The sequence below is a fragment of the Dendrobates tinctorius genome, unplaced genomic scaffold (genome assembly GCF_039654945.1).
Source record: "Dendrobates tinctorius isolate UK_male_01 unplaced genomic scaffold, ASM3965494v1 ptg000251l, whole genome shotgun sequence".
In the NCBI taxonomy this organism is placed as follows: Eukaryota; Metazoa; Chordata; class Amphibia; order Anura; family Dendrobatidae; genus Dendrobates; species Dendrobates tinctorius.
Window position 1 is genome coordinate 12,055,120 of NW_027361918.1, and position 21,630 is coordinate 12,076,749.

Genomic DNA, 21,630 nt, shown 5'->3' on the forward strand with positions numbered 1-21,630 from the left:
CATCGAGAACAAAGACTCAACGTCAAAAGCTTTAATATCAACGCCTAATGTCATGCTTTTATCCAGTTTCGAACTGGTGACCGTTCGCGTGTGAGGTAAACGTGACAACCATTATACTTCAGAAACTCCATGCAAAGCAAAAGATGTTTAAACATGCTGAAATGAACTTGAAAAAGAAAAAAACAGCCAGCCAAAGTCAAGAGGTCTTCCTCTATGTCTGAAGACAGGACAAAGTGCATTTTGCAACACAGGAACCTTTCATTTGTCAGGCTATTGGAGAAAAAGAACAAACAGGGAAACAAAACCATGCTCCACAAAACATTCTCATGCCTTTGTCCAAAAGCCAAAAAGAAAAAGCACCTAGATGCCTGCTTTCGCACCTTGATCCTATCAGGTGTTACTTGAATTAGGAACACTTAGACACTGTCAAAAACACACATGCTTGCCAAAAGCAAAAACGGGTAGAAATAATCACATTGGTAAAAGTAATGCTCATTAAACCAGCAATAGAATATGATAACTAAGGCTAATTAAGCCAACAATATACGTTTGTGATCAAAATAAAGAAAAGCCACATGTTTCTGCCCGGGATCAAAACAGGGAACTTTCAGGAGGATGGCAAACAGGACAATCACTACACTACAGTAACCAGACAAGAGCGTTTACTGTGGTCATAGAAAGCATTAAAGATCAAGCACTCATTGTCAAAAGTGATAGTTTGCAAGAGGAACGCTGTGTTTCTGCCCAGTTTCGAACTGAGGACCTTTCTCACGTAAAGCGAACGTGATAACCGCTACACTACAGAAACCAACCGATTCAAACAAACAAAAAATGCTGTGGTCATGGCAAGCAATAAAGAACAAGCACTGAAAGTCAAAAAGATCGTTTTCCAAGAGAAAAAGCTGTGTTTCTGCCCAGTTTCGAACTGAGGACCTTTCGCGTGTGAGGCGAACGTGATAACCGCTACACTACAGAAAACGGATACAAGCGCTTACTGTGGTGACAACAAGCAATCGAGATCAAGAACTGAAAGTCAAAAGCTTGGATACCAAAGGGTAACAGTGTGTTTCTGCCCAGTTTCGAACTGGGGACCTTTCGCGTGTTAGGCGAACGTGATAACCACTACACTACAGAATCCAGCTGCGGAATATTACTGTGGTCATGACGAGCCATCGAGAACAAAGACTCAACATCAAATGCTTTAATATCAACACCTAATGTCATGCTTCAATCGAGTTTCGAACTGGGGACCGTTCGCGTGTGAGGTGAACGTGACAACCACTACACTTCAGAAACTCCATGCAAAGCTAAAGATGTTTAAACATGCTGAAATGAACTTGAAAAAGAAAAAAACAGCCAGCCAAAGTCAAGAGGTCTTCCTCTATGTCTGAAGACAGGACAAAGTGCAGTTTGCAACACAGGAACCTTTCATTTCTCAGGCTATTGGAGAAAAAGAACAAACAGGGAAACAAAACCATGCTCCACAAAACATTCTCATGCCTTTGTCCAAAAGCCAAAAAGAAAAAGCACCTAGATGCCTGCTTTCGCACCTTGATCCTATCAGGTGTTACTTGAATTAGGAACACTTAGACACTGTCAAAAACACACATGCTTGCCAAAAGCAAAAACGGGTAGAAATAATCACATTGGTAAAAATAATGCTCATTAAACCAGCAATAGAATATGCTAACTAAGGCTAATTAAGCCAACAATATACGTTTGTGATCAAAATAAAGAAAAGCCACATGTTTCTGCCCGGGATCAAAAAAGGGAACTTTCAGGAGGATGGGAAAATGGACAATCACTACACTACAGTAACCAGACAAGAGCGTTTACTGTGGTCATGGCAAGCATTAAAGATCAAACACTCATTGTCAAAAGCGCTAGTTTGCAGGAGGAACGCTGTGTTTCTGCCCAGTTTCGAACTGAGGACCTTTCGCGTGTAAAGCAAACGTGATAACCGCTACACTACAGAAACCAACCAATTCAAACAAATCCAAAATGCTGTGGTCATGGCAAGCAATAAAGAACAAGCACTGAAAGTCAAAAAGATCGTTTTCCAAGAGAAAATGCTGTGTTTCAGCCCAGTTTCGAACTGGGGACCTTTCGCGTGTGAGGCGAACGTGATAACCGCTACACTACAGAAACCAAATGCAAGCGCTTACTGTGGTGACAACAAGCAATCGAGATCAAGAACTGAAAGTCAAAAGCTTGGATACTAAAGGGTAAAAGCATGTTTTTGGCCAGTTTCAAACTGGGGACCTTTCGCGTGTTAGGCGAACGTGATAACGACTACACTACAGAAACCGGCTGCGGAAAGTTACTGTGGTCATGATGAGCCATCGAGAACAAAGACTCAACGTCAAAAGATTTAATATCAACGCCAAATGTCATGCTTATATCAAGTTTCGAACAAGGGATTGTTCGCGTGTGAGGTGAACGTGACAACCACTACACTTCAGAAACTCCATGCAAAGCTAAAGATGTTTAAACATGCTGAAATGAACTTGAAAAAGAAAAAAACAGCAAACCAAAGTCAAGAGGTCTTCCTCTATGTCTGAAGACAGGACAAAGTGCATTTTGCAACACAGGAACCTTTCATATGTCAGGCTATTGGAGAAAAAGAACAAACAGGGAAACAAAACCATGCTCCACAAAACATTCTCATGCCTTTGTCCAAAAGCCAAAAAGAAAAAGCACCTAGATGCCTGCTTTCGCACCTTGATCCTATCAGGTGTTACTTGAATTAGGAACACTTAGACACTGTCAAAAACACACATGCTTGCCAAAAGCAAAAACGGGTAGAAATAATCGCATTGGTAAAAGTAATGCTCATTAAACCAGCAATAGAATATGCTAACTAAGGCTAATTAAGCCAACAATATACGTTTGTGATCAAAATAAAGAAAAGCCACATGTTTCTGCCCGGGATCAAAACAGGGAACTTTCAGGAGGATGGCAAAAAGGACAATCACTACACTACAGTAACCAGACAAGAGCGTTTACTGTGGTCATGGCAAGCATTAAAGATCAAGCACTCATTGTCAAAAGCGCAAGTTTGCAAGAGGAACGCTGTGTTTTTGCCCAGTTTCGAACTGAGGACCTTTCACGTGTAAAGCGAATGTGATAACCGCTACACTACAGAAACCAACCAATTCAAACAAAAAAAAAATGCTGTGGTCATGGCAAGCAATAAAGAACAAGCACTGAAAGTCAAAAAGCTCGTTTTCCAAGAGAAAAAGCTGTGTTTCTGCGCAGTTTCGAACTGGGGACCTTGCGCGTGTGAAGAAAACGTGATAACCGCTACACTACAGAAAGCGGATGCAAGCGCTTACTGTGGTGACAACAAGCAATCGAGATCAAGAACTGAAAGTCAAAAGCTTGGATTCCAAAGGGTAACAGCGTGTTTCTGCCCAGTTTCGAACTGGGGACCTTTCGCGTGTTAGGCAAACGTGATAACCACTACACTACAGAAACCGGCTGCTGAAGGTTACTGTGGTCATGATGAGCCATCGAGAACAAAGACTCAACGTCAAAAGCTTTAATATCAACGCCTAATGTCATTCTTCTATCCAGTTTCGAACTGGGGACCGTTCGCGTGTGAGGTGAACGTGACAACCACTACACTTCAGAAACTCCATGCAAAGCTAAAGATGTTTAAACATGCTGAAATGAACTTGAAAAAGAAAAAAACAGCCAGCCAAAGTCAAGAGGTCTTCCTCTATGTCTGAAGACAGGACAAAGTGCATTTTGCAACACAGGAACCTTTCATTTGTCAGGCTATTGGAGAAAAAGAACAAACAGGGAAACAAAACCATGCTCCACAAAACATTCTCATGCCTTTGTCCAAAAGCCAAAAAGAAAAAGCACCTAGATGCCTGCTTTCGCACCTTGATCCTATCAGGTGTTACTTGAATTAGGAACACTTAGACACTGTCAAAAACACACATGCTTGCCAAAAGCAAAAACGGGTAGAAATAATCACATTGGTAAAAGTAATGCTCATTAAACCAGCAATAGAATATGCTAACTAAGGCTAATTAAGCCAACAATATACGTTTGTGATCAAAATAAAGAAAAGCCACATGTTTCTGCCCGGGATCAAAACAGGGAACTTTCAGGAGGATGGCAAACAGGACAATCACTACTCTACAGTAACCAGACAAGAGCGTTTACTGTGGTCATGGCAAGCATTAAAGATCAAGCACTCATTGTCAAAATCGCAAGTTTGCAAGAGGAACTCTGTGTTTCTGCCCAGTTTCAAACTGAGGACCTTTCGCGTGTAAAGCGCCCGTGATAACCGCTACACTACAGAAACCAACCACTCCAAACAAACAAAAAAAAAATGCTGTGGTCATGGCAAGCAATAAAGAACAAGCACTGAAAGTCAAAAAGATCGTTTTCCAAGAGAAATAGCTGTGTTTCTGCCCAGTTTCGAACTGTGGACCTTTCGCGTGTGAGGCGAACGAGATAACCACTACACTACAGAAATCAGACGCAAGTGCTTACTGTGGTGACAACAAGCAATCGAGATCAAGAACTGAAAGTCAAAAGCTTGGATTCCAAAGGGTAACAGCGTGTTTCTGCCCAGTTTCGAACTGGGGAGCTTTCGCGTGTTAGGCGAACATGATAACCACTACACTACAGAAACCGGATGCGGAAGGTTACTGTGGTCATGACGAGCCATCGAGAACAAAGACTCAACGTCAAAAGTTTTAATATCAACGCCTAATGTCATGCTTCTATCCAGTTTCGAACTGGGGACCGTTCGCGTGTGAGGTGAACGTGACAACCACTACACTTCAGAAACTCCATGCAAAGCTAAAGATGTTTATACATGGTGAAATGAACTTGAAAAAGAAAAAAACAGCCAGCCAAAGTCAAGAGGTCTTCCTCTATGTCTGAAGACAGGACAAAGTGCATTTTGCAACACAGGAACCTTTCATTTGTAAGGCTATTGGAGAAAAAGAACAAACAGGGAAACAAAACCATGCTCCACAAAACATTCTCATGCCTTTGTCCAAAAGCCAAAAAGAAAAAGCACCTAGATGCCTGCTTTCGCACCTTGATCCTATCAGGTGTTACTTGAATTAGGAACACTTAGACACTGTCAAAAACACACATGCTTTCCAAAAGCAAAAACGGGTAGAAATAATCACATTGGTAAAATTAATGCTCATTAAACCAGCAATAGAATATGCTAACTAATGCTAATTAAGCCAACAATATACGATTGTGATCAAAATAAAGAAAAGCCACATGTTTCTGCCCGGGATCAAAAAAGGGAACTTTCAGGAGGATGGGAAAATGGACAATCACTACACTACAGTAACCAGACAAGAGCGTTTACTGTGGTCATGGCAAGCATTAAAGATCAAACACTCATTGTCAAAAGCGCTAGTTTGCAGGAGGAACGCTGTGTTTCTGCCCAGTTTCGAACTGAGGACCTTTCGCGTGTAAAGCGAACGTGATAACCGCTACACTACAGAAACCAACCGATTCAAACAAATCAAAAATGCTGTGGTCATGGCAAGCAATAAAGAGCAAGCACTGAAAGTCAAAAAGATCGTTTTCCAAGAGAAAAAGCTGTGTTTTTGCCCAGTTTCGAAATGGGCACCTTTCGCGTGTGAGGCGAACGTGATAACCGCTACACTACAGAAACCAAATGCAAGCGCTTACTGTGGTGACAACAAGCAATCGAGATCAAGAACTGAAAGTCAAAAGCTTGGATACTAAAGGGTAAAAGCGTGTTTTTGGCCAGTTTCAAACTGGGGACCTTTCGCGTGTTAGGCGAACGTGATAACGACTACACTACAGAAACCGGCTGCGGAAGGTTACTGTGGTCATGATGAGCCATCGAGAACAAAGACTCAACGTCAAAAGATTTAATATCAACGCCAAATGTCATGCTTATATCCAGTTTCGAACAAGGGATCGTTCGCGTGTGAGGTGAACGTGACAACCACTACACTTCAGAAACTCCATGCAAAGCTAAAGATGTTTAAACATGCTGAAATGAACTTGAAAAAGAAAAAAACAGCCAGCCAAAGTCAAGAGGTCTTCCTCTATGTCTGAAGACAGGACAAAGTGCATTTTGCAACACAGGAACCTTTCATATGTCAGGCTATTGGAGAAAAAGAACAAACAGGGAAACAAAACCATGCTCCACAAAACATTCTCATGCCTTTGTCCAAAAGCCAAAAAGAAAAAGCACCTAGATGCCTGCTTTCGCACCTTGATCCTATCAGGTGTTACTTGAATTAAGGGCCTTTTACACTAAGCAACGCACCAGCGATAACGATAGCGATCCGACCAGGCATAGATCGCTGTTGTGTCGTTACGTGATCGCTAGGTAGCTTTCAAACAGTCCACTCTCGTCAACGACTCTAGAGAGATCAGCGATCTGCATAGCGACCTCGTTGCTCGTTGAGTACCTTTCACATTACCAAACAAAAAACGATTCAGACCTCGGTGGGCGTGCTTCAGCGTTTAATTTACAACGCCCCCCAAAGCGCCGATTGTTGGTCACCGCTGCGCTGTCATTGGCCGGCGTCGTCATTAAAGAGGACGTAATAGAGTTACAGTTTAAATCTCTGGAGCGCCGTGGTTAGCTTCTAAACCAGCATTTTTCTCCCTAGAGACAAAAGTGCATTTTTGGTTAGATTTCGCTATTCGTCCTTCAGCAACCCTCTTGAAGAATCATCATCGTTGGTTTTTTTCAAATACCTCCATTTTTAAGATCATCTTAAGAATCAACAGTGCAAATTTTTTTATATTTTTTCTCTATAACTTTCGGATTTTTCGCAACGTCAAAGGTAAGTTTATTTTGGTTCCAAAGTTTTATTTTTTTTTATGCCCTTTTTTTTTTGTTTTATTTTATCGTTTTATTTTAGTTTAGTGTAGAAACCGCGCCCGCCCCCATTTTTGTAATTGTTGAACGGGATACCTTTCTAGGACAGCAACCAAGCTTATGCGATTCAAACTCTTTTTTATTGTGTCTATGTTCATTTTGTCCATATGCACATGTCCGAGCAGCCATTTTAGTTTTGAAACCGCGCCCGCCCCCATTTTTGTAATTGTTGAACGGGATACCTTTCTAGGACAGCGACCAAGCTTATGCGATACAAACTCTTTTTTATAAAATGTATGTCCGTACCTAAATGAAAGAGTTCTCACCATTTCCTTTCTTTTTTATTACAGATGGCATCAAGTAGCCAAGTTGCAAATAGCCAAGACTTCATACGCCTATTTATTGAGATGTATCGGTCACTGCCCTGCCTCTGGAAGGTGAAGTCTCCAGACTACAGTAACAAATACAAGAAGAAGGTTGCATATGAAAAACTTGTACATCTATATAAAGAAAATCACCCTAGCAAAACGGTTGATGAGGCTGTTATTAAAAAAAAAATTCAAGCTCTACGCACTGTGTTCAAGAAGGAATTGAACAAGGTGGAAAAGTCTACAAGGTCGGGGCGGGTATCGATGAAGTGTATGTTCCGAAGTTGTGGTACTACAACTTGCTAGAGTTTACGCGAGACCAGGAAATCCCCAGGGTTATGCACTGTTCTATGTCACTGCCACAAGAGGAAGAAACAGTGACACGGCCTGATTCCCCTCTAGTCGATGTAAGTTTGTTTTGGGTTTCCCTCCAATAACCTATGATACATATATATGTACATGGTACAGTTGAGTTTTATTCATTAAGTTGATGATTTGAAACTTTGTTCACAGCTGATACCTCTTCATTTTAAATTGGTTTATCATAAGATAATTTCTACAAATTGTCGATGTCAGTACATAGCCAGTACCAATGTTCACACCCCCTCTTAATAAATTATTGTTATGTGTTTACAAAACACTCGTTTTACTTTTTCTGTGTTTTAACCAAGTTTTTCTGTTCTTGCAGCATGTAACAGAAGAGGTGTCACCTACACCATGTGTAATTCCTGAAACCCCTGCAACATCAAACCCAACCGACGAGGAGGCAGAGGAGGCAAGTGTGTCCGTGGGAGCGTACACTGTGCAAAGGCGTCACCCTGTGAGTAGAAAAAGAAAGGCCACCGCTCCACCTTTTCCTGAGTTTGTCGATATAGCAAAGAACATATTGGTGCTGCAGGAAAAGCAAGCCATTGGGGGCTTTGCACACATGGTGGACGAAAGACTTCGGTCTCTGGACGTTACGCAAAGGCTTCAGGCTGAGAGAATTATATTTGAAGCGCTAAATAAAGCTGCTGTTGGACAACTAAAAGACAGTTATATTCTTGTGGATTCCCAAGCAATGTCAATAACCCCATGGCCGCAGACACAAGAACATGTCACAAGCACGCCAAGAAGGGTGATTCAGCCGCTACACAGCATGAACTTTGGAACCCCACATTTGCAGTCTGGCCCATTCATAAATCCTGGAAGGCAGCAACTGAATGACTCAGACTTTAGTTACACTCAATTATAGTTTTTATGTTTACTTGTTGTATTAACAAAATTGTTTGGCTTTTCTTTTTTGTTTGTTTATAAAAAATAAAAATTTAAATTTAAATTTTTGCATTACACATGACTACAATTTCAAGTCCTTTCTAGACTGAGACAAAAATTGTTTTGCCACGCGATAAAGGCAGGTTTTCTAGTCTGGTGTTTAGTTAATTGCCTGCAATTATCTTGTTACGTGGAGTGTTCCATCTTTAAAATTGTGTTATGTCCCAATAGTAATTTTAAACTGTGTCAGTTTCTTTTTTTATTTTTATTTAGGCTTTTTAATTTCTTTCTTTATGACTGATTTTTAAACAAACCATTTTAGTTTAACATATGTCAACATGACATAGACAATTTTTGTAAACAAAAAAAAAAAATTAATTAAATGTTATCACCCTGCGGTTGGGCTGCCACAAATTGGTCCAGCATCACTCCGAGTTGGTGTAACGCAGACATCGCCCTCCTGTGTGCTGCCAAGAGTTCAGGTAAGGTTGGTATTTCTGTTAAGGAAATTTACATTGTTGATGGCGGTTTTGTAAATGTGCATGCATACGGTGCCATAGTATGTGGAGCAGCATATGGTGGCATAATTTGGGTTTGGTAGCAAATGGGGCCATATCCTATGGATCGCAATATGGGGCCATAGTGTTAAGTGGCAGCAGATGGGTGCATACGGTTCATGCTTGTGGTCAAACACTTACGTTTTTGTTGCGCCTCTGACTCTTCAGATGAGGAGATAACAGCCCTTCCACGTCGAGTGGCAACACGTACTAGAAAAGAAAATGTATAAATATAGAATATGCCAGCAACTGTTACACAAATTATAATTTCTCACATGTTAAAAAAAAAAAAAAAAAAAAAGTTGATTACCGGAGGTCGAGTCAGCTCCAGCTTCCCGGAGTGATACTGGAGAAAACACACCAATTGGGGATCAATTGGAGGAAGCAATTTGTGGTTGAGGCGTTGAGGGGGGCGAGGGGGTCCTTACGGGCTCAGGTATCTAAAAATATGAAATTGAGCATTGAACATTTCCAAAGCGGTGAAAACATAAATAAAATGAAACGGTATTGTAATACTCCATTATTGTTTCCTCCCTGGAATAAACTTTGGTTTTTATTTACCGTTCGGCTTATGTGAACCATGACTTCTTTCCCCCCCCCCCTATTCTTGTATTTTTCAACCCAATAAAAATACTAATAACATGAACAAATGCATTTTATACACTTACGGACTCTGCTTCAGGAGATGCTTGCACCGCCGGGCTTGCGTGTGCTGCGGGGGCTGTTGGTGCTGCAGGTGCTGATGGGGCTGGGGCCGCCGCATGCGCCGCTGTTTGGAAAAAAACAAAACTGAGCGCAAAACCACTTATATTTGCGTTGTGCAATTTCACATGTGCGAATCAAATTATATATTTTTTTTTTACACTGTAAACCCTGTTGAAAAAAAAAAAAAAAAAAACAAAACATATGTTTAAAACATACTATGTGGAACACTCACCTCGGTCCCTCCGCACTTGTTGTTGGAGGCTGGTGAGGAGGTCTCTTGAGCGAAAGCGCAGATCTGCCAGTTTTTTCCTGATTTGCGTTGTGGTGCGCTCAACTCCGAACCGGCGTAACAGTCCTCGCCTGATCCTCCGCAACACAGCCCGCTTGTGTCTCATGGGGTGTGCATGCGCCTGTCCACACGCATAATCGCGCCTCTCCATCTCCTGTACCAGGAAACGCATTTCGGCCTCCCCCCAAGGTGTAGCTCTCTGTCTACCAGCCATTGCTTCCTGTTTTGCTTTCACAACGCAGCAGGGACGGCCACAAGAACGTCGTGACGTCACGACGTTTTCCCGCCTCATTTGGTGACGCTACTGCGTACTTTTAGTTATGGTACTACTGCGCGCTTATCGGTGACGCTATAGCGTCCACTTAAGGGCGGTTGTAAAATGGCGTGCTAACGGATCGCTACAGTGCTGATACTGTGTCGCAGGGCTATGTTATCTTTTTTTTCTTTTAAAAACCAGTAACACTTTGGAAAGTAGCAACTATGTGAATTTATTGTTGTTGTTATCACACAAGAATGAAATAAACATGTTAAATAAACACTTTTGCTGTCTAGATTTCATGCTGCCAAGTAACAGCACCAGGCCCATTAAAATATTGGCAGTATTGGTCCCTGCAGGCCTTAGCATCATCACGGTTTCTTCCCCTTGCCAGTGCTTGAAGTCCAGGTACTGCGGGATCATTGTCGCGCCACCTACCAAGAAGAACCTGACCATTTGTAGTGTCAACAGAGTCCACAAAGGCAGGCGGAGTGTAATCATTCGCATCACGGCGCCGCAGAAAATTGTGCAGCACGCAACAAGCCATAACGACCGAGTCAATGGATTCCAACTTTAGGTTTATGGGTGTGTGGAAAATCCGAAAGCGGCTGGCCATGATGCCAACCGCATTCTCAACAACCCTTCGTGCCCTTGACAAACGGTAGTTAAATATACGTGTTTGCTCCTTCACACTTTTTTGTTGGTACGGTTTCAGCAGATTCGCATGCAGCGCGAAGGCTTCATCACCGACAAAAACAAAGTTGAGGTTGCCGGTTGTCTCTGTGTTGGGAGGCAGGTTCAGGTCATAATTGGTCAATCGCTCTCCAAAAAGTGTATGTTCTAACACTCCACCATCTGAAACCCTGCCGTTCATGCCAACATCAACATTTATGAACTCATAGTTTGCATTAACAAGGGCCATAAGGATTACACTAAAATAGCCCTTATAATTGTAAAAATAGGATCCACTGTTCGGCGGTTGGGTGATCCTCACATGTTTACCATCCAAAGCCCCCCCACAGTTTGGGAACTGCCAAAGCCGCTCAAAATCAGAGGCAATATTTTTCCACTCCGCCACTGTTGTAGGAAACTGGATGTAGCTCCTGAGGCTTTGAACTATGGCATTGCATGTTTCAGGAATCAAACTGCTGAGCAGTGACAAAGAAACGGCAGAAGAAAATTGCAGATCTTTCAGTGATCGTCCGGTGGCCAGGAATCTCAGCGTCACAGTCAATCGTTCGTCTACCGGCACAGCAGCTCGCATTTTGGTATTTCTCCTTTCAATCAATGGCGTCACCCTGGCTAGTAAAAATTTGAAAGAGTCCTCTGACATCCGCAGATAGTTCTTGAAATCCTGAGGATTGTTCTCCTGCAGTTCTCTTACGAGCTGCATGTGTGGTTATTTTCACTAGAAGGTTGAAACAAAAGCGCAATAGGGTCTTATCCGGGTAAAATGTTCAATTCATGAATGTGTTAAACTCACCTTCTCAAAGATAAAATAAAGCTTGTATAGTGAGTCAGCCTGCTGCACGTCCAACGGTCCACAACGGAACCGTACCACAATTCAATAAGGAATAAATTCTTGGACTTTGAGTGCGCTGCCAGACGAATTCAGAATTTTCAGAATGAGGAAACTACGGAGGTCTTTAAGGATGAAGAGACTAATTTATTCCGGAAAATCTTCACGAATTTGAAAGAGGCTATGAAGGAAGAACTATACTATAATTTGGATGCCCGTTTTTTATCTATCTATTTGGAGGAGAACATTTGCCCACGGGGGCTAAGGTTAGTTTTTGATTCTCCATTTCCCATGGACTCAGATTTTACGGAAGAATGGGATAAGAGTTTGGACATATGTATGCATAGAATGATATTGTTATTATACAAGAAGAGATCTAAGCTTGCTGAATTAGCAGCAGATAAAGTGTTGAATTTCTCTAAAGAACTGATCCCATTTTTTAAACACCCGGAATATAAAAAAATTAATTCTAATGTAATAACGCATGTGATGCAGGTTGAACATGAGACCATTTTAAAAAAATCTAAGAAATTGCAAAGGGATAGAGAGGATTACAGGATTTTTAATGACAATAAAATTAAGAATAAAAATATAGTGGGTAAAGGGAACATAAATCGAACTGATACTGTGGTTAGTAATGGCAATGAATCAAATACATGTGGCAACAAAAAAGATTCTGACGTTTTTGATAAAGTTTGTATGACTGACCCTAGTACTAAATTACAGACTAGGAAGGATAATGGACTTATCCCAGCACAAGAGCAATTTAATGGAGGAAATGTGGGAAATGCTCTTTTAAAATCACCTCAGTTAAAAATCACGAAGATGACAGCACCTTTAATCAATGCTATAAAACAATTAGATAGTATTAAGGAACAAGTGAAAGGATTTAACGTGAGTAAAAATCTCATTGATTCCGCTAATCCTATCATTGGTAAAACTAAGATTATTAAACCTATCCCTGTAGTCATCCCATCACCTGCCCTTATCGAATTTCCAGAGTGCACACAAAAATCCCTCTTTGATTTTTCGATTTATGATAATGATATATCCAGCACTCCAACTAATGAAACTGTTTTGATTGATAATACTAATTTAGACAACAATGCTACGGTTCCTTTTTTACCCCGAATTTTGAAAAACACAGAAATAAAAAAATTCTTTTCACCAAAAAACGGGAAAAGAAAAAATCCTATAGAGGAACCAGAGGGGGGAGAAAAAAAGAAAGGGAAAGTAAAAATTTAATTAAGACTAAAAGTGATGCAAATTTAGATGATGGTAGTAATAACATTTTTAATTTATCTTCCTATGTTTTAACTAAAGATGAAACTAGAGTCCTATCTAAGGGACTAACATTTTGTCCAACACATAAAATTAATGATTTTAACCTTTTTCTTGATTTACAAGTTTTTATCCGGAAATTGACACTGAAAAGGCATTTTTTAATAAAGGAATCCATTCCTGTTCGAAAAAGCATTAATATTGATTCATCTAATGATGACACTATAGATCCTGATGGGTTTCATTTAGATGTACCGGTTAAGACCAAGTTTTATCCGATTGAAAGTAGAGGTCATCACCTGGATGTCTTTAACGCTATTGTGCAGAAAGAATTTAAGGAATTAAAATCTGTAAAAACCAAACCCAATTTAACTAAAACTGAAAAATTGGCCCTAGAATCCTTAAAAACTAATCACGATATAGTAATTCGCTCAGCGGATAAAGGTGGTGGTATAGTCGTGCAGAATAGGTCAGACTATTGTAATGAAGCTCATAGAATTTTATCTGATCCCAGGTACTATAAGAAAACTTCATTTGATACCATCCCTAGTGTTAAAATCAATTATGATAAACTAATTCAGGAAGGAAAAGATAATAATATCTTTAATAATAATGAATATAGATTTTTAAAATTTGTACGGACTCGCACACAATTTTTTTATCATTTACCTAAGATCCATAAGAATTTAGAAAATCCACCGGGGAGACCCATTATATCGGGTATAGACTCAGTTACTAGTAACCTATCTCACTTTATAGATAGAATCATGGTTACACATATCCCATCACTGAAAAGTTTCATCAGGGACTCAACGGATTTAATACAATATCTTCATGATATCGAATGGAAACCTAATTTTATATTTTTAAGTATGGATGTATCGTCACTTTATTCCAATATTTCGCATACATTGGGATTGGCTTGTTTTAATAAAGTTTTAATAAGTGATAAGAGACTTAACAAGGCACAAAAAAACTTTATTTTAAAAGGCATGGAATTTATTTTAAAAAATAATTTTTTTACTTTTGAGGGTAGTTTATATCATCAACAGCTGGGGACTGCGATGGGCTCTAAGGTCGCACCAACCTATGCTAATATTTTCATGGGTATTTTTGAGGAGTCCCATATTTTTAAATCAAAATGGTATAACAATATAATTCTTTATAAAAGATTCATTGATGACCTCTTTTTTATATGGGATAACAGCAATGATGATATTCATAATTTTATTCATGATCTTAACATGAACAATTGGGGTTTGTCTTTTTCCTCAACATTTGACAGTAATGAAATTAACTTTTTAGATTTGACTATTTTTATTAAAGAGAATTTTATTGCAACCAAAACATTTTTTAAGAACGTTGATACTAACAGCTATATTCCTTTTAATAGTGGTCACTATGGAAAGTGGCTCAGGAACATTCCTGATAATCAATATAGAAGGATTAGAAAAAATTGTTCAGATGTAGGGGATTATAAAGATCAAGCAAAAATCCTGATGAACAGATTTAATAAAAAGAATTATCCTGAGAAATTAGTAACAAATGCCTATAATAGATGTCTTAATATGTCTCAGAACTCCTTGATTAACGGAAGAAAAAAAGAAGTTGAAATAGATAAGAATAAATACACTACTAATTTTATAACCCAATATTGTCTAGAGAACAAGGAAATCAGGAGAGTTCTCTGTAAAAACTGGCACATTTTACTTAATGATTCACTTCTGCAAAAAATTCTCCCTAATAATCCAATGATTACTTTTAGGAGGGCTCCTAATATTAAAAATTTTGTAGCCCCCAGTCGTTTAAGAAATAAGACAGAAACTCGAGTGATTAATAATAATATACCTAGGGGTATTTTTCGGTGTGGAAAGAAAAATTGTGCTTGTTGCAGCAATATTACACATAGAATGAAATATTTTAGATCCACTACTACAGATGAATCTTTTCCTATTCGTGATTTCCTTAACTGCACCTCAGAATATGTCATTTATCTAATTGAGTGTGACTGTGGGAGACAATATGTGGGGAGAACCACACAACCGTTACATCTAAGAATGAACTCCCATAGACATAATATTAAAAAGGGTTTTCTTTTGCATGGTCTGTCTAGACATTTCTCATTAAAACATGATAAAAACCCTCAGGGATTAAAAATTAGTCCCATTGAGCAGATTCCCTTCAACCATCCGGATAGGATAGGACAACTCAACAGGAAAGAAATCTTCTGGATCTATAGGTTGAACACTCTGAAACCTAATGGGTTAAATGAAATTTCTGAAGTGTTTCTTTGATATTTTCTGTGTTATTCCTAAATGTGCACTAATTTATTAATCTACCTATTGTCTTTTTTAAATCAGGTACATTTATGAGTTTTTATTGTATTTCTATATGTCTCATATATTTTATATGTTTTTATTATACCAATTAATTTTTGATTTTATCTCTTCACACACTGTGATTTTGGTGTGTATTCCTTTCCTACACGTTTCACATATGTGGTCTTTTTTCCCCTTTTTTTCACCTGGTGGTGAATGGTTTATAATATTAAATAATTTCTCTCTTTTTATGTATATGTATATTTTATATATATATATATATTTTTCTTTGTACATTTTTTACACCCTCTTAGTGGGTTAATCTTATCTATATATACTTTAATATGCACTTATTATGGCCAATACGGGTGTATATATCCTTTAAATAATTCTTTTACTTTTACACGTTTTCCATAATAATAATAACAATATTTTTATTTAATAATATTTTTTATTCATTCATGCTTGTGTTTTGGACGTATTTTTTACTTTTTATGTATTGTTTTCGTTCATATTCCTTATAATGGGACATTGTTCTGGAAACTAAGGTGTTAATTTCCCTTTTTTTGGTCATTGTTTTGCATTTTTTCGTTTCCTACAATTTTTTCCTGTTCCTCTGGTTCGTGTTATTGGAACCTCACATCTCGAAAAGACAACTGAAATGAAATCAATTATGCGTTTTTCTGTTCAAAAAATATCTTCATGCATACAGATTTTTATAATAATTAGTTCTTGCTCTGGGTGATTTCTTTTTTATACAATATTTTTTAATATTTCTTCAGCGGTATCCGATCATGGTTTCTTCCATTTGCGTTTTTTCTTTTTTTCTCTTTTTTTCTTTTTTTCCTTTTGTCTTCCAGCTCACGCCACGGATTTCTCATGGAATTTGAAATAAAATAACTAGTGACACATATTTATTTTTATCTTTATTTTTATTATTTTTATCTTCATTCATTTTTTCACATCAACTTCATTAGCATATTTTTATTCATATATATACACCTTTTATCACTTTATAAATATCTATTTTTGAGACTCATACCAATGGTCGGATCACAAATTCTCTTTTAAATTCAAACACTCTCCCTGGTATAGCGGTGTGTTCGCTGGACTTTGATTCCTTTTTTTCTTTTTTAACGTCGTGGGTTCATTTTACACATATATACATTTTTTTCGTTTTTCTTTATATTTTTATCATCCTTTTTCTCTTCTTCTTTTTCTTTTATCTGTAAAACATAATAAAGATTTGTTTTTAACTAGAGAATGTTTAACCTTTATGAACTCTTGATGCTTGAATCACTTTGATCTTTGACCTTTTGCGGCGCTCCTCGTGTCTCTGAGGGCGCCAAATTTGAATCCTGTATGTATAAATGTGATGACAGCTCTCTGTAGTCATGTATCTACCCCTGAAGAAGAAGCGTTACGCTTCGAAACGCGTAGGGATTAAAGGGTTAACTTTTTTAACCTTGTGTGGTTATTGAATTCGTCTGGCAGCGCACTCAAAGTCCAAGAATTTATTCCTTATTGAGCTGCATGTGTGAGAATTCGGACCTCTTCGCCAACCACTCTCTGGTCCACATGCGCCGCTTTCTTTTGGACCGCCTCTCTTGCATCTGTGCCTCTTCATGTAGCCGACCAGCCTCCAACACCAAAGCAGCAGCCACAATAGCACGCTCTGCGCCGTTCATGATATACAAACTGCAACATAAAATAAAATCAATAGACGATTTGGTAACAAGAGCTTCATTTGTAGAAAGCCAACACAATAATCAATAAAAGTATTACTCTAAAAAACACCTTGCATGGTACTATTGAAATACATACCTGGCAAACAGAGTTGTTCTTTTGATGAATAAAATGAATCCACTAATAAAAGCGCAATAGCGATTGCAATAGGGACGCCGAAGCAACCGCGTTGTGAAAGCCGTTAAAATATAAACGCTGTAGCGACTCACACTGGAACGTTTAAGCCAAACCGGTTAACATCCAATATGCATGGGAACAAAGTGTTGAATGAGGCGTTCCAGCGTTGTCTTTTATAGCTTTTTTGTCAGATACATTTCGCACATTGTCAGCGCTGTAAAGACCAATAGGGAAGAGGAGGCGTGGCCGGTAAGTCACGCCTGTGTCGCTGAGCCATGCGTCATTATTGACGTCACTCATCGTTTTTAAAGCTTCAAACACAACGATAATTACTGAACAGCGGGACGTCAGCGATGGAAAAATGTACCTGCACATTCGAGCACGATCAGCGATAGCCGACGGGGGGTCCGGTCGCTGCTACCTTTCACACTTAACGAGATCGCTAGCGTGATCGCTGTCGCGTCACAATATCGGTGTCGCTTGAGCGATATCACTAGCGATCTCGCTTAGTGTAAAACCCCCTTCTTCAAACACAACGATAATTACTGAACAGCAGGACGTCAGCGATGGAAAAATGTACCTGCACATTCGAGCACGATCAGCGATAGCCGACGGGGGGTCCGGTCGCTGCTACCTTTCACACTTAACGAGATCGCTAGCGTGATCGCTGTCGCGTCACAATATCGGTGTCGCTTGAGCGATATCACTAGCGATCTCGCTTAGTGTAAAACCCCCTTTAGGAACACTTAGACACTGTCAAAAACACACATGCTTGCCAAAAGCAAAAACGGGTAGAAAAAATCACATTGGTAAAAGTAATGCTCATTAAACCAGCAATAGAATATGCTAACTAAGGCTAATTAAGCCAACAATATACGTTTGTGATCAAAATAAAGAAAAGCCACATGTTTCTGCCCGGGATCAAAACAGGGAACTTTCAGGAGGATGGCAAACAGGACAATCACTACACTACAGTAACCAGACAAGAGCGTTTACTGTGGTCATGGCAAGCATTAAAGATGAAGAACTCATTGTCAAAAGCGCTAGTTTGCAAGAGGAACGCTGTGTTTCTGCCCAGTTTCGAACTGCGGACCTTTCGCGTGTAAAGCGAACGTGATAACCGCTACACTACAGAAACCAACCGAGTCAAACAAACAAAAAATGCTGTGGTCATGGCAAGCAATAAAGAACAAGCACTGAAAGTCAAAAAGATCGTTTTCCAAGAGAAAAAGCTGTGTTTCTGCCCAGTTTCGAACCGGGGACCTTTCGCGTGTGAGGCGACCGTGATAACCGCTACACTACAGAAACCAGATGCAAGTGCTTACTGTGGTGACAACAAGCAATCGAGATCAAGAACTGAAAGTCAAAAGCTTTGATATCAAAGGGTAACAGCGTGTTTCTGCCCAGTTTCGAACTGGGGACCTTTCGCGTGTTAGGCGATTGTGATAACCACTACACTACAGAAACCGGCTGCGGAAGGATACTGTGGTCATGACGAGCCATCGAGAACAAAGACTCAATGTCAAAAGCTTTAATATCAACGCCTAATGTCATGCTTCTATCCAGTTTCGAACTGGGGACCGTTCGCGTGTGAGGTGAACGTGACAACCACTACACTTCAGAAACTCCATGCAAAGCTAAAGATGTTTAAACATGCTGAAATGAATTTGAAAAAGAAAAAAACAGCCAGCCAAAGTCAAGAGGTCTTCCTCTATGTCTGAAGACAGGACAAAGTGCATTTTGCAACACAGGAACCTTTCATTTGTCAGGCTATTGGAGAAAAAGAACAAACAGGGAAACAAAACCATGCTCCACAAAACATTCTCATGCCTTTGTCCAAAAGCCAAAAAGAAAAAGCACCTAGATGCCTGCTTTCGCACCTTGATCCTATCAGGTGTTACTTGAATTAGGAACACTTAGGCCTGTTTCACACTTGCTTTTTTTTGCAGCGCGTTTTTCCCGCAAAAAAACGCATTGAAAAACGCATACAAAAGCATACAACTGCTGCGTTTTTTTCAAGCATTTTTATGAGCATGCATGAAAAAAACGCAGCGGTTTTAAGCGTTTGTATGCGTTTTTAGTGGGTTTTTACCGCGTTTGCGTTTTTTTCCAACATTAGGTGGCCACTCACACTAGCCCAAACCATGACTTTACTAACCCTAACCCTGACCCTAACCCTAACCCTAACCCTGACCCTAACCCTAACCCTAACCCTTAAAAAACCATACTTAACCCTAACCCTGACCCTAACCCTAACCCTAACCCTGACCCTAACCCTTAACCAAACCATACTTAACCTTAACCCTAACCCTAACCCTGACCCTAACCCTAACCCTAACCCTAACCCTAACCCTGACCCTAACCCTTAACCAAACCATACTTAACCCTAACCCTAACCCTAACCCTAACCCTTAACCAAACCATACTTAACCCTAACCCTGACCCTAACCCTAACCCTTACCCTGACCCTAACCCTAACCCTAACCCTTAACCAAACCATACTTAACCTTAACCCTAACCCTAACCCTAACCCTGACCCTAACCCTAACCCTAACCCTAACCCTTAACCAAACCATACTTAACCCTAACCCTAACCCTAACCCTGACCCTAACCCTTAACCAAACCATACTTAACCCTAACCCTGACCCTAACCCTAACCCTAACACTGACCCTAACCCTAACCCTAACCCTAACCCTTAACCAAACCATACTTAACCTTAACCCTAACCCTAACCCTAACCCTAACCCTGACCCTAACCCTAACCCTGACCCTAACCCTTAACCAAACCATACTTAACCCTAACCCTGACCCTAACCCTAACCCTAACCCTAACCCTGACCCTAACCCTAACCCTACACCCCCTTAACTAACCCTAACTTTACCCAAACCCCTAAATTTCATTGTCTAAACTAATGGTAAAAAAAAACGCATGTGCAAAAAAACGCATACATAAGCATGCCAATGCGCACATATGCTCACCATAGACTTATAATGGGTGTCTTGCTGTAAAAAAACGCATTGCGCGCGCATGCGTTTTTTTGAGGCAAATCGGACGCACAAAAAATGCAACAAGTTGCATTTTGTGCGCCCGAGCGCATACCGCAAAAAAACGCATGCGCGGTAAAACGCGTACAAACGCATGTGTATGTGCACATAAGCGCATCCCATGCAAAGTATAGGGAAAAAAAACGCATGCACTATTTAGCGCTAAATTACCGCGAAAAAAAACGCAAATGTGAAACCAGCCTAACAGCGTGTTTCTGCCCAGTTTCATACTGGGGACTTTTCGCGTGTTAGGCGAACGTGATAACCACTACGCTACAGAAACCGGCTGCGGAAGGTTACTGTAGTCATGACGAGCCATAGAGAACAAAGACTCAACGTCAAAAGCTATAATATCAATACCTAATGTCATGCTTCTATCCAGTTTCGAACTTGGGACCGTTCGCGTGTGAGGTGAACGTGACAACCACTACACTTCAGAAACTCCATGCAAATATAAAGATGTTTAAACATGCTGAAATGAACTTGAAAAAGAAAAAAACAGCCAGCCAAAGTCAAGAGGTCTTCCTCTATGTCTGAAGACAGGACAAAGTGCATTTTGCAACACAGGAACCTTTCATTTGTCAGGCTATTGGAAAAAAGAACAAACAGGGAAACAAAACCATGCTCCACAAAACATTCTCATGCCTTTGTCCAAAAGCCAAAAAGAAAAAGCACCTAGATGCCTGCTTTCGCACATTGATCCTATCAGGTGTTAGTTGAATTAGGAACACTTAGGCCTGTTTCACACTTGCTTTTTTTTGCAGCGCGTTTTTCCCACAAAAAAACGCATTAAAAACGCATAAAAAAGCATACAACTGCTGCGTTTTTTTCAAGCATTTTTATGAGCATGCATGAAAAAAACGCAGCGTTTTTATGCGTTTGTATGCGTTTTTAGTGCGTTTTTACCGCGTTTGTTTTTTTTCCAACATTAGGTGGCCCCTCACACTAACCCAAACCATGACTTTACTAACCCTAACCCTGACCCTAACCCTAACCCTAACCCTGACCCTAACCCTAACCCTAACCCTTAACCAAACCATACTTAACCCTAACCCTGACCCTAACCCTTAACCAAACCATACTTAACCCTAACCCAAACCCTAACTAACTTTAACCCTAACCCTAACACTGACCCTAACCCTAACCCTAACCCTAACCCTGACCCTAACCCTAACCCTAACCCTTAACCAAACCATACTTAACCCTAACCCTGACCCTAACCCTTAACCAAATCATACTTAACCCTAACCCAAACCCTAACTAACCTTAACCCTAACCCTAACCCTGACCCTAACCCTAACCCTAACCCTGACCCTAACCCTT

General features: G+C 39.9%; 1 long non-coding RNA gene and 7 other non-coding genes across 8 annotated transcripts; all 8 read right to left on the reverse strand.

The window, feature by feature from the left end:
- Positions 1-905: 905 nt before the first annotated feature.
- On the reverse strand, positions 906-979 carry TRNAV-CAC (transfer RNA valine (anticodon CAC)). The gene has a single exon. It is a non-coding gene; the product is annotated as a tRNA-Val (tRNA).
- An 85-nt stretch (positions 980-1,064) lies between these two features.
- TRNAV-AAC (transfer RNA valine (anticodon AAC)) lies at positions 1,065-1,137 on the reverse strand. The gene has a single exon. It is a non-coding gene; the product is annotated as a tRNA-Val (tRNA).
- A 768-nt stretch (positions 1,138-1,905) lies between these two features.
- TRNAV-UAC (transfer RNA valine (anticodon UAC)) lies at positions 1,906-1,978 on the reverse strand. Its single transcript has one exon. It is a non-coding gene; the product is annotated as a tRNA-Val (tRNA).
- A 97-nt stretch (positions 1,979-2,075) lies between these two features.
- TRNAV-CAC (transfer RNA valine (anticodon CAC)) lies at positions 2,076-2,148 on the reverse strand. Its single transcript has one exon. It is a non-coding gene; the product is annotated as a tRNA-Val (tRNA).
- A 1,256-nt stretch (positions 2,149-3,404) lies between these two features.
- Positions 3,405-3,477, reverse strand: TRNAV-AAC (transfer RNA valine (anticodon AAC)). Its single transcript has one exon. It is a non-coding gene; the product is annotated as a tRNA-Val (tRNA).
- A 1,942-nt stretch (positions 3,478-5,419) lies between these two features.
- Positions 5,420-5,492, reverse strand: TRNAV-UAC (transfer RNA valine (anticodon UAC)). The gene has a single exon. It is a non-coding gene; the product is annotated as a tRNA-Val (tRNA).
- Positions 5,493-8,859: 3,367 nt separating this feature from the next.
- On the reverse strand, positions 8,860-9,511 carry LOC141065436 (uncharacterized). Its single transcript, XR_012226412.1, has 3 exons — positions 9,340-9,511; positions 9,171-9,239; positions 8,860-8,969 (listed from the first exon to the last, which is right to left on the reverse strand). It is a non-coding gene; the product is annotated as an uncharacterized lncRNA (long non-coding RNA).
- An 8,814-nt stretch (positions 9,512-18,325) lies between these two features.
- On the reverse strand, positions 18,326-18,398 carry TRNAV-UAC (transfer RNA valine (anticodon UAC)). Its single transcript has one exon. It is a non-coding gene; the product is annotated as a tRNA-Val (tRNA).
- Positions 18,399-21,630: the final 3,232 nt, after the last annotated feature.